This window comes from Papaver somniferum, chromosome 10, assembly GCF_003573695.1.
Source record: "Papaver somniferum cultivar HN1 chromosome 10, ASM357369v1, whole genome shotgun sequence".
Lineage (NCBI taxonomy): Eukaryota > Viridiplantae > Streptophyta > Magnoliopsida > Ranunculales > Papaveraceae > Papaver > Papaver somniferum.
The window spans coordinates 15,310,888-15,330,473 of record NC_039367.1 but is presented as its reverse complement, the minus strand read 5'-3'; the positions used below and the strand labels follow the sequence as shown (position 1 = coordinate 15,330,473).

The 19,586-nt window shown below is 39.0% G+C and overlaps 1 pseudogene; it reads left to right on the top strand.

The window, feature by feature from the left end:
- The first annotated feature begins 6,394 nt into the window (after positions 1-6,394).
- On the top strand, positions 6,395-17,983 carry LOC113315346 (annotated as a pseudogene).
- Positions 17,984-19,586: the final 1,603 nt, after the last annotated feature.

The window sequence follows — 19,586 nt, the reverse complement described above, 5'->3', positions numbered from 1 at the left end:
CTGATCTTCTTCTGCCAGGGCTACTTAGTTGTAGCCAGAATGTCCATCCATGAATGACAGCTCTTCATATCCTTCTACTGCTTCTACCAGCTGATCTATGCTTGGAATGGGATAACTGTCCTTTGGACATGCCTTGTTGAGGTTAGTAAAATCGATGCATATTCTAACCCCTCCATTTTTCTTAGGAACGACGACCATGTTAGAGATCCATGTAGGGTACTTGACTTCCTTGATAAATCCTGCGTCTAGTAGTTTCCGAAGTTCTTTTTTCCACTGCCTTATGATACTCTGGTGCAACTTTTCTAATTTTCTGCCTGAACGGGGTGTGCCTGGTATGATGCGTAGCTCGTGTTGGATTACTTTCGGGTCAATCCCCGGCATATCTCCTAGCTTCCAGGCAAATACATGCGCGTATTCTTTAAGTAATTTGGTTAGAGAATCTTCTCTTCTTTCGTCCATTAGGGTCCCTACTTTGATCATCTTCGGGTTTTCTTCCGTTCCTATGTTGATTTCTTTTACGGGCTCTACTGGCGTGAACACCGGCTTCGGGTCCCCGAGGACTGGGACGTTCCTTGATTGCTATTTGGTATGTTTCTGTCATTCGTTGGCTGCTGAAGTACTTGTCTCTGTGCTTAGTACATTATCATATTTTGTCAAGCCCTTTCCTGTAGTTTCGTTGAGGAACAGGTCTATGGCCTTCTCTTTCGCGGCTTCTTTATTTTTAATTCTTCGGGTTTTTCGCTGCTCTTCTTGTTCGTTGTTGATACGAACCTGAGTGGCTTGGTACTCTCTTGCAGAGACCCGATCTCCCTTTATTTTCATTACTCCCTCAGGTATTGGGAATCTGAGATATTGGTAGTACGTTGCCTCCACTCCCTTGAGTTTATGTAACCATTTTCGTCCAATAATGGCGTTGTAGGGGGATGGGGCGTCCACCACGCTGAATCGTGTTTCTAACTTCATGGGTCCAGCGTCAACTTGCAACACGATGTCTCCCAATGGCTTTGTGGGTGCTCCATTGAATCCGTAGTTGGTGTGATAAGAGGTCATTAGATGTTCTTCATGGAGCTTCATTCGTTTGAATGCGTCGTAGAATAGAACGTTCACTGAGCTTCCCCCGTCTATGAGGATTTTTTTAAGGTTACATCTAGCCACTAGTAGTGTGAGGACCAGGGGGTCGTTATGGTCTTCCATATCTTATTCGATATCTTCAGCATCGAAAATAATAGGTGAGTCCATCCACTCTTCGTGCTCGTCCACCTCTATCCCATCGATCTTATACAATTTGCAGCGGTCTTCGAACTGCTTCCGTAACCTCTTTCCTATCTGTGCTGTAAGTGAGGGCCCTGCGTCTTCAGAACACGAGATGGTGTTGATTGTGCGGTTCCCTTCTGGAAGTTGGACTGGCTTGGTTCGTTTGGATCTATCCTCGACGACATCCTTTCGTACGTAATGTTTGAGCTCGCCAGCATCGATTAATTTTTGGATCATTATTTTGAGGTTTTTACATTTTTCGGTCTGGTGTCCGTTGAAGCAGTGATATTCACAATAATCTTTAGACTTCTCGGTTCTCGGGGGCTGTTTTCCCTTAGACCATGGCCACTCCAGGTTTTCCCTTCCTTTGATCTCTCGCAGGATCTGAGCATAGCTAGCGTTGAGCTTCGTGTAAACTTGATCTTCGAATTTTCGGTCACCTGTTCGTCGTTCATCCCTTCGTTCCTTCCTGTCTTCGTGAGGCCGCTCCACTGAACAATTCCTTTTGGGCCCATTGGTTTATTCTGCTGAATTGGTACGGTGAGACCTCTGCGTGTACGCCCTCGGGTTTTCACGCTGGATTTCTTCGAGACGAGCGTGATTTTCAATAATTATTCGAAGATCTCCCTCTGTCTTAGGCACGCTTCCATGAATCTCAACAAATAGTGGACTCATTCGGTCTAATCCCCACTTGTAGCAGTTGATACTTACCACTGGGTCCACACTTCCTATGGCCTGGCAGATCTTGTGCCATCTGTTAGTGTATTCCCTCGTGGTTTCCTTGTAGCCAATTTCCAGTGAAAAGATCTTATCCATTCTGGTGTTAACAGTCTTGTTGTACATGTAAATTCTTAAGAACTTTTCTGCGAGTTGGTCGTAGGAGTGGATGGAGTCTGGCGGCAGATTATCAAACCAAGACAATGCCGATCCCTTCAGGCTTGACGGGAAGTATCTACAGAGTACAGCGTCGTTCTGAATCCATCTAGCTAAGACACGATTATAATACCGAATATGTGCAGCGGGATCACTGGATCCGTCATAGCATTCGAACGTCGGGACAGGGCATTTCAGTGGAATAGGGGTGTTGGCCAGGCGATGAGTTAGGGGCGTGGAGTTAGCCTCTCTCATGACCTCTTCTAACCTTCCCCCGCCTTGTCTACTTTTTAATTGCCTGATCTCGGCCATCATTTCATCACGTAGATCTTCCATCGCGCGGTGATGCCCTACGCTCTTCTGCTCGTGATAGTCTGACTCTCCGTCATTGTAATCTGGGTCAGATGCGCTACTTCCCCTAGACGTGTCTCCATTGGCTGCTACGATGACTCTTCGGTCTCGATTTGGTTCTTGTGCCTTTGAATTTGCCTCATCAAGTTGCTGGCTGGTCTTCGTGCTTAGGGCAATCCGGTCTTTTAAATCTTGGTTTTCTCTGGCCAGCAGAACTACAACATCTGCGTAAACCTGCTGGCTTTTCTTCAATTCTTCAAGCTCAGCCATCAGTCGATGTGATTGGTTTGACCCCTGATTGGGATTCCCCGCTCGTGCTACTACGGCCATGGTGCCGCCTTCTTTGATGGTTTGTACTAAAGGTGGTGGAGGTTCAGCTTCGATTGTTGGAAATTCCAAATCGGGCGGAGTGCCCACCGGCACAGTTTGATTCTGTTCGTTTGTTGGTGGCATTCCGAAGGTTGGCGGGTGCGCGGGTTGATGTGTTCTTGATTCATCCACCCTTTCTTTTGGTTGGTGAGATTGATTCGTAACAAGAGTTTTGTTGACTTCCGCAGCCTTTGGGGCTGCCGCTGCCGTACTGTACTTCGCTGCCGCTTCTCTGAGGACCGCGGCTGCAACGGAGTTAGCGTTCATGGGCGCAGTGATTTCCGCAGTGTCCTGTATCTGACTAGTTATTTTAGCTTTGTCTCCTTTCTGCTTGCTCCAGGTGATGACCGGGGTTGTCCTTGGTGCTTCCTTTGACGAGGCTTTGGATTTTCCTGCTTCCTGCATCTTTTCAATCGCGCTGTCGTTTTCTTTCTGCACAAGGGAATTTCAAACAGCGAGAAACATAAATGTTTGTGCGGATCGGGTTAGTTTACGAAATTCATTACTCCAAGAAAAAAAACTGCCCGAGGCCACCGAGAACTTTTAAAAATGCGGGTTCATTGAAGGTATTTGGATACGTGAAAGGATCCCTTTGAAAATGCACGTAGATCTTTTTGGAAATTTTCAAAAACCCATCGGAAAGACAAGTCCAGACGAGATCTAAAAAATGTAAATCCATGGATCTAAGCAATAAATCTTTTAACCAGTTTGAATGGCTTCGACAGATACTGCCAGAGCTAATGAAGTAGAGCAATCATATGCTAATTTAATATGAAATCACAGGATAAGATAAATCTTTTACCGGGACGAAGTCCCTGTTTCTAGCGCCAAATTGTGAACACGTAAATCACGAAGGCATTTATATGTTCACAAAAAATGTTCGCACTCTAGGTACCGTCTCACACTGATAATACGATCGCATTGATTCCTTGGCTCAAAACCCTCGGGTTTATCATAGCCTCATCTAATAACATTGCGAGGGGCGTTTACGCAGGGGAAGATAAAGAAAACGAAGTATAAAAGTAAAACTCAAGGAGCGTTAGGCGAATATAAAATGCTGAAATGTAAATAAGACAGGGATTTACGTGGTTCAGCACTAAGGCCTACATCCACGGGGTTGTTGTTTCACTATATACTTGATGGTTACAGGGATATTCGAGCGACTTTGGAGTTTACATAGGTCTGTATATTGTAAAGGACTAACTTACACTCGCAATCTTTCTCTCTCCTTCTCTCCCTGATTTTTCCGATCCCCTCACTCTTGGTGGAGAGGGGGTATTTATAGGGTTAGAGTGTGGGACCCATCTCTGAGGGCCGTTGGAACCTTATCTTCTTGTGTTTTGTGTCCATCACGCGGAGGTCTTCGTTCATTACTTGATCACGCAGAGGCATCCTCGTCCGTTCCACGGGTTGATCGACACGTATGCTGCTCAGAGTGTTTAATGCGGGTAGTTGAGGCGCCTGCTCGTGTCAGACAAGTGTCTTCTTCCCCTGTCACGTCCATGTCAGTTAACTTTCTCTTCACCGTTGATCTTAGCTTCTTTTGGGGATGAGATAAAGTAACTCTTCGGGAGTTATTTGGTGCTCCGCAGTACATCGTGTTTTCGGTGCATCTTTTAACTTCTGCCCTTAGATTTGTTCGGGCAAAGATCCTACGTCGCCGGGATAGGCTTCTTGGCTATGGGCATGTGTCATCGTGTTTTGATGACTTTGCCTGCATGCTCTCCACGTATTTTCCTATATACACGTGTTCAATGATGAAATATGTACACACAGTTACTAAGTTTTGGACCATCTCGGACTTCCTATTGGTGTTGTTTCAAGGTGTATATCAATATAGGACTCAGTGTTGGAGAAGATGGAGAAGAAACTAGCAATATGGAAGAGAAAATACTTGAACAAAGCAGGGAGCTTAGTTCTTATAAAACACTGTCTCTCTTGCTTGCCTGTTTATTACCTCTTTCTATTTAACTTGCCTGTTTGTGTAGAAAAGAAGGTGGTGACTTTAATGAGAAACTTCCTATGGAGTTCTACCCCAGAAAAAAGAAAAATGGTGTGGGTTGGATGGCCTAAGGTTTGTAAAACTAAACAAGGTGGAGGATTGGGTGTGAAAAGTTTAAGACTGGCAAACAAGGCTATGCTGGTGAAATGGATATGGAGGTACACTAGACAGAAGAATGCATTATGGAGAAGGATTGCTCAACAAAAAATGAAGTCTGATGAGCAGCTTTTACTTCCTGTTGAGGACAGCAACTCTCAATGTAGAAGCTTATGGAAGAATATATCAAGATTGGTACCTGAAATTCAAACTTTACTACCTTCAAGATAAGGAATGGCAAAGGAGTACGATTTTGGTATGATAAATGGCTAGATGCTGGCTGTTTGAAGGACTTATTTCCCGCTGCTTTCAATGCCTGCAAAAAAAAAGCATGCTTCAGTTGCTGACATGATACAGGAGGGTAGATGGCTTGGGCATTTCAATTCTAGTTTGAATGCAAATGAGCAACTTGACTGGGATTTACTAAGAAGGGATTTAAGGAATGTCACAGTCCTTACAGAAGAAGAAGATGAAGTGGAGGTTATGGACATCTTTTCCACAAAAGCTTGTTATACTATTCTGGCTGGGAATGAAGAAGATTGTGTTTTCAGAAATCAATACCTGCAAAAGCTAGCTTTATGATCTGGGCAGTTTTTAATAATTCTTTTCCTATTAGAGATGTTCTCAGACGCAGGGAATGATCATTGAAAACAGTTTACGTGGAATGTGTAATCAGGTGGATGAAACAGCTGACCATCTATTTTTACATTGTAATACATCCTTTGAGATTTGGGATCATTTCATCAAGGCTTTCCACATAGCATGGTTGATTCCAGCTACATTTTTGCAGCTTTTTGAAGCCTGGAGAGGGAATGTGTTATCAGGTAGATGTAAAGAAGTCTGGAAGATCATACATTATGCCATTATTTGGAATATTTGGAAGGCGAGAAACAATAGGGTTTTTGGAGGAAGACACAAATGCAATTATGAGTTACTTCTCTACATTAAACAAACAGTTATCCTTTGGAGCTGTGAGCTGGATACCTTCCGTTTCATTGACAGTTCTCAAATTCTGCAAAATTTGGAACTTGTCCTGCATATGTAACTTTGTCATTTTGACAATTTTCTTGTAATTGGCTTGGCCTTTTCTTCTTAATATAAACTTTTTCTCTTCGAAAAAAAAAGTTTTGGACCATCTAATCATTTCATGGACCAGGTTACCCATACTATTATCGGAAAAGTTACTTTTACTAGACGAAGGATTTATTTTACACAAAATTGGTTAAAAAGACCAAAAACAACAATTCCTGGATGAAAAAGACATGTAAAATTTGATACTGTTTAAATGGACGAGAATGTAAAAATAGCGAGGATGTAAACAGTTTTATCCTACCTATTTTCAAACACTTTTTGTTATTTTTAATTTACATCAAATGCATCATCCAGTTTCATCTCGCTTATTTTTAAGTTTAACACAGTCAACCTAACCTAGGTTTGGAGAAATTATTAAACAAACGAAAAGAAAAAAGTGCAGCGAAAATCCATAAAGTGTATGTAATCAAAAGAATTTGTGATCATCTGTCGTTTAGAGCTGATTCTGATTTCTGACTGCCATTTTTTGTATGTTTGTTTGATTCTCACCGCCATGGAGAAACTTTCCTGGTGATCACATAGAAAAACATCTTGTCTACATATAACATATACTCAATTTCTCTTCTTTATCTTCTTCTCCAAAACCAAAGAATTTCTTCCTACTTCATCCTTCTCACAAATTTCGTCCTACATTTAGGTTAACTGATTTAATATCTGAGTCAACAATGCCTAATCGTAAGGTAAACCTAGTTTCATCAGTCTTTAAATTTTGTTTAGAATCATCAGTATTCAAATTGTGTATAGCTTAATCAATCTTTGGATTGTTTTAATCAATTAGGGATTGTAGTTTTACCTCAAAAGTACAAAAAGGTTTCATAACTTCACCTAATTTCAGTGACTCAGGCTTACTTCAGTACATTTAAAACTTTTTTTCTTCTTGAAGAGGCATATTTCTTTTCATAATTATCTTTAGTTTGTCATTTTACTCCTAACAATTCATGGCTCACTTAACAACTTAGCACTTGAGTTACAAACTGTCGCTCTAGTAGACTGTAAAATGGAGTCAACTCTCATATGTCTTTGCATGTAATTGTTTAGGTCTCATGCCTGCTATATATATAACAATTGGTTGTTGTTATTGTTTAGGGAAAAACTGGAAATAAAGGAGGTCATCAAGTATGGAAAGAGAGTTCAAAATATAGAGATTCTTCTTCAGTTGCAGATTCTGTGGGTTCAGCGAATTCAGCTGCGGATCAAGGTAAAAACAACAAGTTAACTGGATTAAGTATTGGTGAACTGAAAAAACGAGTGCAAAATGTAGCTTCAACGGTCCAGTTTGGTAGCGTCCCTTCAAAAGAACCGAGTCCCGTCCAGGGCGAGAAAACCGTATGGAAGCCTAAACATTATGGAACTGTTAGTGGAATTAATGCTTTGAATGGAGCTGCTTCAGCTGAAAAAAATAGTGCTGGTTCGAGTAAAGTAGTTAGCGGTTCACTAGCAGAAGATTTTGTTACAGATACTCTTATTCTAATGCTAAGATCAAGGCGACTTTTTATCCTAAATTTGAGAATGAGAAATCAGATCAAGAGGTAAATTATTTGTCTTTGGTTTATAATTTTTAGTGGCCACACATGTATTGGAATGTACTGTACTGCCTACTCTCTTGATATAGTTCTTCGTTGAGAAATAAGTAAATATTACATTTAAGCATGGCATGGATTTCTAGGTGTGGTATTTTTTTGCAGGACATTATTCATTGCTAGAAGCCTAACTGGAGTATTTTCTACAAGCGCGTTCTTAAGCTAATTCAAGACTATTCAGTTAGACTTCATGGCCACATGAAGAATAGTGCTGAAGACGTTGTCATACTTGATTATTTTAGAGTTCGGTATAGAAGTATTAAACAACATCATCCGGTAGAGTGTTTTTGGCAACCTCCGAATGAAGATGAGATCCTCCTATGTTGTGATGGAGCGGCAAGAGGTAACCCAGGAAGAGCTGGTGCGGGTGTCGTGGCCAGAGTGCGGCTTGTAATGTGCTTGGTGCGATGTCGATTGGCCTTGGAATAACTACAAATTTTCTGGCAGAGCTGTATGGAGTTATTATTGGTCTTGAATGGGCTACTAGATGGGGTATAAGAAAAGCCTGTATTCGTTCTGATTCCTATAGTGTGTTTGAAGCTTTGAGAAACACTAATTTACCTTGGTTTGCAAGGCAAAGATGGATAACAATTGTTGGAAATTATGAGGCTGTTAGGTTTGTTCATACCTACAGGGAGGCGAATTTTGCAGCAGACAACATGCCTAAAAAGGGTTGTCTTCTTGATAATGGTGTAGGAATGCACTATGAAGGAAGGCCTATTTTTTTAAATTCAGTTGAATTCCCAAATGTAATTTATTATACATTCAATTAGTTTGCAAGTTTTTGGGGTTTTTCTGACCTCTTTTCTTGTAAACTTTTGTTGTAAATATTGATTTTCATTAATACAATTTTGACTTATCAAAAAAAAAAACATTATTCATTGCTACATTTTCTTTATCCACAGGTTAGAACAAGAATGATAGAAATGGTCTCTAAAGGCTTGGCATCTTTGGAGGTATACTTCTATTATTCTGTTCGATGTGTAGATTGCTTTGTCTATCTAATTATTTTCATGAAATGACATCGGTTAACTACTTTCTACAGGTCTCACTTAAACACTCTGGATCTCTTTTCATGTACGATTAGAATTCTAGATATATTTTTCTACCTCATTACTTCGTTAAATTTTAAGTTTGAATTTTGGTCATCATTCCTCATTTGTATTTCTGCTATTACCTCTCTTTCTCCACTAAATTTTCGCCAGATATACCAATATGAAGGTTGAACTTGCATATAATGTTATTAATGCAGATGTACTACTGTTGGTGTTTTTGTTCTTGGGAGGACGTTTCGTGAGGCATGGGGTACCGAAGCCTTTAAGAAGCAAGAAGAGTTATACGACTTTCTTGAGGTAAGATGCATAGAATTATTCAAAAAAGGGCATGAATAATGACCTTTAAAGATTTCGGTCTATGTTTAACTTTGTCAAAACTGTCATGTGACTTGCTGGCTGATGTTTTCAGAGAAATCATGTGTATATCAATGGAGCTGGTTACTGCTGTTCTAGGAGATCATGGCCAGCGTCTTTTAGAAGATTATGGTATCAATCAGTTTTATCTATCTTTTCTGAATTAAAATCTAAATTACATGTAGTCTTCCTACTTTTGGGCGACTGATGCATGGACCTAAGTTTTGTAATCCTCATTTCTTCCGTATGTTTGCGAGATCTCCATCTAATGGTCTTAATGGGTGATGGTTACATGATGTTGTATTTCTTGTTACCATCTTGATGCTCATGGAAAACCTTTGCTTGTATGCAGTTGTAGTGACTGCAGTCACAGAGTTTGGCAATGGAATGCCGAAGTTCTATTCCACTCCAGAAATAATTGCATTTTGTAGGAAATGGCGCTTGACTACAAATCATGTTTGGTTGTTTTCAACAAAGTGAAGGTCCTTTATTTGCGTAGTGTCGCTAGAAAAATGAAATAACTAAACAATGATGGACAGTAAGGTCAATAAGCATGTTGCCATTAAGTGACTCATATTTTATTTTCTAGCAGTAGTGTTATTTGCAGATAAAACATGATAGATTTTGTGTACGTTCTTGTTATTTAAGGCAGTCTCTTCATTTTCTAGAAGTAGTGTTATAAGCAGATAATACATCATGATATTTTTTGTGTATGTTGTTGTTATTGAAGGAAGTCAGTCTCTTCATTTTTTGCTGCCTATGATGCCTTGTGTGAAGAAGGAACCACTACGCCTGTATGCAAGGCCCTCGATGAAGTCGCCGTTATATCTGTACCATGTTAAGTTTCTGTAGCTATTTTACTTCCATAGCATCATCTACTATTAGCTCTCAGCTTTTCTTGAGCAATGGGAGATGTTCTATAACTATTACCTTTATTCCTTGACACATTACTTTGTATGAGATGTTGTCACTGTGAGTTGGGAATTTGTCTTTTCTAGTTGTTTCCTAATATCTATAAGCTTTAACTCCATATGCAGCGTCAAAAGACCATGTACAAGTACAAGGTGAAATCTTAAAAGGTCTGGTTTCCTGAATGGTGAGCCATGAGAGCTCGAAACACATGGAGAAAGTTCTGAAGGAATTTCCCCATCCCTCTGAAGGAGGTTTGTACATAGCTTATAGGAATACTAATTTCATTTACAAGTCATATTGATTTCACTTGTCTCTTTGATTTTTCTATACATTTCATGAGATCTATCTTTGTTAGATGTATATACCTAACCTGTTTTTAGCTTGGCCTCTTCAGTTTGTAATTGGGAAGTAAATTTAGGTTTTCATCAGAAGTACAAGTTTGTGGTAAACCTCAAGGTCTGATATACATGTTATATATGGGAAGATTATAGCAAGCTGAAAGTACAAAACTGTTCGCATTATGTTCCTGTTCCAGAGTCTGTTCCTCGGCTTCCCTGCATTTCCGCCTAATTATACCTTTATTTGCGGCTTCCCTGCATTTCCTATTTATGTTTGGTTAATCAACTGGCTTGTTTTTCTTACAGCAAATAAAAGCACTCCTCCAGAGTGTTGGAAGCTCCTTCTGCCCCGACTTAGTGGACTTGTTTGGAAATGGAAGCGGAGATGCTCACTTGAGAAATGCTGACCGCTCTGTTGTTTCGAAATTCCTACATGCAGTTCCAACTGATTATGCCACAACTAAGTTGCAGGTGAGGCTAACGCCAACTATCATTTGTAAGTCGATAAAATAGAGTCTCCTTTTTCTTTCTAGGAGAACCACTGTATGTCTTCCCCAAAGAGGTATACATCTGCAAGTTGTCACCTTGGTATAATCTGACCTCCGAGGTCATATGCTTGTTCCAAGTTTCAAATGCACTATTTTTTGAGTGACCAGGACATGACCAATTAATATCTCACCAGTTGTTGTTTCTTATTGCCAAGCAAATACCAAGAGTTGTACCATTTTTGGTAGCTAGCTTCTTGGTGTATCCTTTAGTTTTTTTATTATTTTTTTTAATCTCACATTTTTGTTTCTTTTTGCCAAGCAAATGCCAAGAGTTGTACCATTTTTGGTAGTTAGCTTCTTGGTGTATCCTGTAGTAATATATCTCCTTTTTTTTGGTAATTGCTACAGGAAGTTGTTCGTTGGATAAGTGGAAAATGGTTTCCAGCTGCTCTTAAATGTTACTATAACTTCCATAAGATAACCTCTCTTGCAGCAAATAACGTACATTTTAAGATGGTTATCCATGTATGTAGAGATTCAGCTTTCAGGCAGTACCAGAAGGAAATGAGGTCTGCCTAAACTCACATTTATGTAGCTGATCTATGGACTGTTCTTTCCATAGTTGTGTATATAACCTATCTTTATGTTTGTTCTCTTGGATGACAAAGGTGTATTTCATTTCAGGCATAATCCAGGCCTGTGGCCATTGTATAGAGGTAAATATCGTCCATCCTGAGTTTACTATTTTATTGCTAGATATTGTTACAAGGACTGCTTTTCTAGATTGAAGGAATTTTGTTGATAATCATAATTGGATTTATGTTGGCCATCGTATGCGAGATGTATGATTTGTTTATTAGTTAATTCAGTTTTGTAAATACGTGGTTGTTGCTTGTTGTTTCACAAGTTTGGTGAAGATTATATTTCTGTGTTAAGGCATGTTAGGTCAGTACATTTGTAGTTCCACTAGTTATGATTTGTCTTTCACTGAGGTTCCTTTCTCTATCTAGGATTTTTTGTTGACATAAACTTGTTCAAAGTGAGCAAGGACAAAGCTGCAGAAGACAACAATGTGCAGTCAAAGAACGCAAATGGTAGCTCCGAGACAAGTACATCAGGAGCAGATGGTTTAGCTGATGAAAATGCTAATCTGATGATCAAATTGAAATTCCTCACATATAAGGTATGCAATTACTGGTAGTGATCCGTTGCAATGCATTTTTGGAAAGTTCATCTCCGAAGAAAAAATATCCCTTGGATTTTGGTCTTTTGACTTGTTCCTTTTGTATATTGAAATTGTCACATTTTTAATTGGAACATATGCTTCAAGCATAAGTTTGTAACAATGTTCAGATCAAATAAGGTATATGAAGGGTTACTCAGTCCTAATGTTGCACACGTGAAATTACAATTGCTTGTGTTTTTATGTCTGAGTGTTTTCATGGCATCTTTAAGCTCTAAAATTGTCTTGGTTCATAAGAATTAGAAACTCGCATGTAAATTTAATGCAATTAGATAGTCACATAGTCGCTGTGACTGCTTGCATGTGCTTTTCTGGAATCTCCCTGTTTGAAGTGAACGGGCATGTAAATTTAATGCAATTAGATATTCTTGTGACTGCTTGCATATGCTTTTCTGGAATCTCCATATATTGGTATATACTTCGAAATGCCACTAAAAGTTTTGAATGTCGGTGTTTGTTGGGGTTTTGGACAGATACGTACTTTTTTGATTCGAAATGGGTTTCAATTCTTTTCAAAGATGGTCCCGCAGCTTACAGGACTTATTATCTGAGGTTAGTTTGTAATATCAGTTTCCAAAAGCCCATTCGTCTTTGGATCAGTTGCTGACATTGGAAAGTAACTGCCGACTTAAAATCTCTTTGAATCAAATGTAGGAGTTCCATTGTGATGTTAGGGACATAAACTTCACTTAGCACCATCACATGTTGGCTCCTTGAGATTAAATTTGATAGTCTTCAGTTTAGCTGAACCGGGATTATACTATCAAGTTGTTAATAATATCAGATTATCAATTCTTATTATTTATATTGTAAAGTCTTGTCCATCTATTATCCGTTTAAATACTTAATACTGGTTTTGGATCGTCAGGAAAATGAAAATATGGAGTACATCTTCTCAGAAGCAAAAGGAACTCAGCAAGATGCTAGATGAGTGGTACATAGTGTTTCATTTGCACTTCGCTTCTTTCTTTTTTCGTTCCTTTCTGTTTCTCGTTACATTGGCTGATTACATGTGAACTGAATTCCCAAAAAACATTCAGGGCTTCATATATAAGAAGGAAGTGTGGAAACAAGCAGTTATCATCTTCCATATATCTCACTGAGGCTGATCCTTTCCATGAGCAATATGCAAGACGCAGTCCACATAATCAGATGCTTATAGGATCTGCTGTGAATTTAGTAAGGTCTGACGATTTCCTGGCAATTGTTGAATCAGGCAGGGATGAAGCAACAACTTCAAGTCCTACTCGTACTGTAATGGATTCAGTTCGAAAAGACGAGGGTCTGATTGTATTTTTCCCTGGTAAATAATCCCCTTGAATTCTTGATTGGTGGACTAGATACTACTGACATTCGTATTCATTGGCCTGTAGATGTTGAACATTTAGGATAGGTTCTGAAATCAATGTTAATTCTCATTTCAGGAATACCAGGCTGTGCCAAATCTGCACTGTGCAAGGAAATATTAAATGCTTCTGGTGGACTTGGTGATGACCGTCCAGTACATAGCCTCATGGGGGATCTTATCAAAGGTGTGTGGTATTGATTTCTCTAATACAATGCAATAGTTCTTCAGAAGTGGTGAAGGAACGCTGTAGGATGAACACTGAAGCATCTTGATCAGATTAAGTTGAAGTATGCTATGACGAAGCCAAGTGTGTGGTGCATTAGTTCCCATTCTTTAGTAAGCATAAGGTGATAATCTTTTATGATATAGATGCAGGAAAATATTGGCAGATGGTTGCTAATGAACGCAGGAAGAAACCATACACTATAACTCTCGCTGATAAAAATGCACCAAATGAAGAAGTATGGAGACAGGTAAAGCTTTGGTTTCCTGTTATTCTTTGTTAATGGGCACTGAAAGGCTCTAGCTAGACGTATCTTCTATTTTCCTTCTATTTTCAATTTGAGTAACTTTTAATTGAAATGTTCTAATGTCGCAGATTAAAGATATGTGCAGAAGCACAAGAGCTTCTGCAGTTCCAGTTGTTCCTGATTCTGAAGGTTCTTAACTCTCCTTTAAATTTCTACTTCCATCTTAACTTATTAACAGATCATAGTAGTCCCCTTCTCAGATGAGTTAAATGATGTATGAAATGTATATTTTCGATTTTCAAGAACTGATTCAAATCCATGCACTCTTGATGCTTTAGCTGTTTTCATCTTTCGTGTGCTTCAATGAGAAAATCACCCTGTATTCATCTCTCTCCTTGTCTTTTGCCCACTTTTACAAGGCGATAAACGTGGGTTGATTTCTAATGCATGATTTCTATCTGCTCTATACATTATGAAGGGACTTCTGGACAAGACGTCTCCATGTGTTGGTTATGTCCTGCTGATGTTTTACCATCTCTATGACGGAAAGGTAATCTTTGTTCGGTTGTTATTAAAATATTGGTTGTTGTTCTGACGAACTCTTAACAACATTGTTAACTTTGTCATTCATTTTCCCCCATTTCCAGAACCGCAGTGAGTTTGAGAGTGAGCTGATTGAGCGTTTCGGCGCTCTTGTTAAAATACCATTACTCAATCCTGACAGGTATTTCATGTTCAATCCTTTAGGTTGTTGACTTTCATATCTTATTATTTCTCTCCTGATCGGTGGCTTTTGGTATTACATGTGTAGGAGTCCTCTACCTGATCCTGTGAAGTCTATACTAGATGAGGGAATATGTCTTTTCGAGCTTCACAGGAACAAACATGGAAGGTAGTCTATGTAGATGACCAACTTCTTGTATTTGGAATTTCCTCTCAAGGCCAGGAGGCTTATGTTTTATGTATAATTAGAATCAGAACTACCCTGTGTCTATATAGATGACCAACTTCTTGTATTTGGAATTTCCTCTCAAGACCAGGAGGCTTATGTTTTATATATGTGTACAGTGAAATCTAGGTATTGTAAACAAACATATGATCTATTTTCACATCCTAACATCTGGATGCCAGAAAACTAACATGATTATTCGACATCTTCTTTGGATATTTCTCAAAACTTGTCCCTTGGAAGTGAAGAATCTCATTAGTCATAATAAAGTGCATGTTAAAATCAAATAATAGTTTACAATTGTGTAATATGTAGATTATGGTTTTCGACATATAATATTTCTCAGCTGAGAGTGAGGACAGGAATTGAATGAACTGCTAATTGAACTACTTGATGTAATGATTGTCTTGAAAGATCCATCTCAGAAATTCTAAGTGTTCACTTATTGATTCATGAAATTTCTTAGTTTCTTACTGCTTTGTTGTCAAACTTTGTATGTTAGATTGGAGTCCAGCAAAGGGTCATACAAGGTCTGGGCGAATTGGGAAATACGGCTGCATCAGGTTTTACTTGCTAATGCGGACTCTCTCAATGCTATTCAGGTAAGTACTATTGCTTTTCCGCTTCAGTTCTTTTCACTATAGATACGCATTAGTTCTGCCAGAAATTGGCAGTTTGGAATCCCAGTGTCCTTCATATCGTAAAGCTTGGAAGTAGAGATTCGATAAATAGCTGTTAGTTAGGTATATTCTAACTAGATGCTGACTCCTTCTAACTAGATGCTGACTCCTTCTACCCAGGTATGACCGGTCGGTCAGCGGCCTAGGAATAATGCGCAACAGTGGTGCATTATTGGCAACATGGCATAGGACAGAAATACGATTTGCAACTAGGCCAAGGCATGGGCCAAACAGGGTTTGGACATGCCCAAAGATGCGAGAATAGCATCAAGAGGTGCCAAATGAGTTTTTCACATAACCTGTATGCATGTGGTATGCAGGGATGCAAGCAAGACTTGCATAAGCACACTTGCGTCATTGAGGAATGATGCACAGCGATGATGGCCGTACTTTGGCTGGAGAAAGCTATCATGGTGCAGCAAGGCTAGTGCGAAGTAAGAGTCTCATCACCTATAGATACCACACAACATATTTTTTAAACAAATGTGTCAGTCAGTAAAGGATCAGAAGCATACCTCATATTTGAAAGATAAGGAATCAAGGATCTGTAGTGCCACTACATAATTTGATTGAATCTTAAAGAAGTCTGAGATAGATCTAGCACGAAATCTGTAAGAAATTATACTGGATAATCAAATCAAATCCTCCTATTAAGTAAAATTTATAGTTGTGTTTCTGTTTTCAAACACCCATTTGCTCACCGTAGCATCAGCTTAAATTTCTCTACAGACTTTCCCCTTAGAAAACCTTGTCCACAACTATCATATACCGAACATAACTATGCGTCGGCAAACATAACCCTCTAATTAAAGATGGAGTTTGAATTGAAGATGTGTGAGATGACTGATGTAAAAAGTATCATAATTAAATTCGGTTATCATATAGCTAACCTCTTTCTTGAACTCATTTAATTCATTTTCTTCTTCCCGGTTGGCCTTTTATATTGTTTCTTTTCCGATGGATAGTTCACAGTAGTTTCCCACATATTTGTTTATTTTTCTTACTTGCTTCATCTGCTTTTTGCTCCTAAGTGTTTGCTTTACGCATTTCTAAGGCTGGGAACTGCCTGTTTGGCTTTAGGAGAGTAGTTGGGCAAGTTGGCACGGTTGGCCAACTGCCTTGTGTAAAGTAAATCCATATCTGCAAGTCAGTTACTTGTCTATAGCTTTTTGTAAGGCTATATAAGCCTGATCTTGTGATGGGTTGGATGCCCGGAACAAGAAGAGTTGTGTAACCCTAAGTGTGCAGTAATAATAAGGCTTCGGCCAAGATTAAAGCTAAGTTCTGTTGGTGCATTTGTCCCTTTGTTTTGGTTTATTGTTTTATGCATCAAGCGGAGTGTGTGTACTGTTTGGAAGGATTGAAAGATTTGTGAGCAGAACCTCTATTTAGTATGGGTTGAATAGAGTTTTAGCCAAGATGTTAAGAAATTGGCTAAGGGCGAGTTGGCTGAACTGTGCTATGGAGCATAGTGCCATTGTCAAGGTTGGCTGTTGCATTTGGATAGTTTGAACATGTGACACCTAGTATAAGCAGACACGAAAACAAAACTATTACCAAAAGAAAGAAAATAATTTTGTATCTTTTGATGTGCCTATACTCCAGGTTCAGTTTGATTATGTGGTCAAACAAGTGTTGGAGCAACTAAAAGTTGTTGCAAAAGGCGAATCTAAACCACCTATTACAGGGAAGCCGCGGTTGAGAACAATAATTATTTTTGCTGCGGTCACTCTTCCAGTCGCAGAAGTCGGGACCTTCCTAAATGGGGTAAATTCTTTTTCCTTATTTACCTGTTTTTGAAGTCTGTCTTGACAGAGCTATGGCTTGTCTTTGCTACAGCCAGTTATCACTCATAATGGTTACAACTCTACCGATCCTTTCCTGCCTCTGATTGAAATAGTTGTGTGAGAAGGATCCTAGAATTAAAGGTTTCCTCAAGGACAAGGATTTGGTGAGCTGCGTTACGAAAGCTCATGTAACTCTTGCGCACAGGGGAAGCCACGGCGTTGCAGCTGTCACTAATTATAGCATGTACCTCAATCGAGATGTACCGGTAGATCTTACATCCCTTCTCTTTTCGGAGAAATCTGCTGCATTAGAGGCCTGTTTAGGGACAGTTGATGGTGAGAAGATAAGTTCGAAAAATGAATGGCCCCACGTTACCATATGGACTGCACCAGGAGTATCTCCCAACGAAGCAAACACATTAACTCAACTGGTTTCAGAGGGCAAGGCAATTCGCATTAGTGTAAATCCACCTTTCAACATTTCTGGCACATTAGACTTCTACTGATTTGATGGTAACTTAGTTTAGAAGTTTTGAGGTGTGCTGTAGCTTACTGAGTTCAACTGTATCAACGCAAAGGCCGCGAATCTCACTTTCTTTTTACATTCATTCAGAAAAATCTTATCATCGAAGAAGAAGAAATCAGAATCAACAGTCTTTCTTTTCTGAAGCAAATGGTTGCCAAGTAAAAATTCTTAACTTTGCTTGAACCCCATTTTAAATTTTCAGTAGTTACTATCTTATTCTTTCTCAATTTTGATCAAAAAGGTTAAATTTTGAATGTAACTCTTCAAACCTGCCCCTTGCTTGAAATTCGACTACCTTTAGATTGAAAGCTAAAGTTTTGTGGACCAGAGGTTTGTTTTGCATATTTGGATGGAAAGCTAAAGTTAATCTTCATTACTGCATGAGAATGTTATTGGCGGTGGATACAAACCGACTCTCAAAGCTTTGTTCTATTTTGTTTTTGAAGGCACAATTCTGTAATTTTAGCTTCGCAAGTTTGAATTTCTGTTACAGGGCTCTTGATTCTGGAGAGCTTACTGAGGGCTCTGCTGGCAGTCTTGCAACTGTGGCTCCTGCTTATGGGTGCAAATGCCATGTGGTTATTCCAGATGATGCTGCCATTTTTTGAAGATATTTACGCCTCTACTCCTAATGCGAGATTCCTTTAGTATCTTTATGACATATTTTTTCCTCCTATGAGTTAGAATTCACTATAAATTCAAAGCTTAGCAACAGTAGAATTAGCATGGCATTTTTGTTACAAAACACATATTGATGTTGAGCTCGCTAAACCGGTTGAGATTAGTGGTTACCTACGGTTTAAAAACATTATCAATTGCACATTTCTGAGCTCAAAATGGTCGGTTACCTTGCCTGAAAACATCTAACCTCAAGTATGTTAAATTTTGTCGAGTAGGCACATTTTCAAATTTTATGATCGTCGTAGACCAAGTAACAAAGCCATATGTGTGTCCCCTTGCTTAAACTGCATTTTGTTGAATCTGAAAACTGGTACCAGTAGTTGCTCAATTCTGAAATCCAGTTCCGGTATATCATTTGTTTTCATATCCCTTGAACAGTCCTTCACTATAAGATAGTTCATGTGAACGATGGACACTGATCAGACTAGTCACTGATACTTAAACTTGTTGCTGCAAAGATCTAAAAGTTCTTATATGCTACAATCAATCTCCAGACTAAAGAGGGATATTGGAACACTTGATCAAATAAGAACATACAGTAGTTTTTTGTGGTACTGAAACTGGAAAAAATAGTAATTTGTTCTTACACCGCAAAGAGTCTCTAAAGCTGCAGACTATTTTCCAAACAGTTTTCGGGTCTCTGACAGCGGAGGAAAAGCAAGGAGACGGTCAACTAATAATTTTTCTGTTAAGTTCACTATTTTCAATTGGTCCCTTCATACAAAACTATCCGATGGCTTCTCTCTGAATACTTCAGTATGTAATTGGGTTGTCGTGATTGATAGCAGCTAACTATTTTTCCTTTGTATCTTTGGGATTTCAGCTTCTCAAGCCTGCTCACAGAGTCAATTCTTATGATTTTCTTGAGTCCAAAATGGCAGGGTGAAGAAGAAAGTACAACTATTCTGATTCTTATAAAAGATGTTATTGGGCTCATTCCACCTTACGATATGGCAACTTCTCTTATTCCCAAAGGGGGTGTCAATAAGCTTGATAGAATTTTGAGGAATTTCTTGTGGGGTCATTCCAAAAATTCTTCAAAAATACACTTTATTAAATGGGATAAGTTGAACAATGATAAGGATAATTTAGGCATCAAATGTTTGCAAATATTAGATGGTACTTCATGGACAATCCC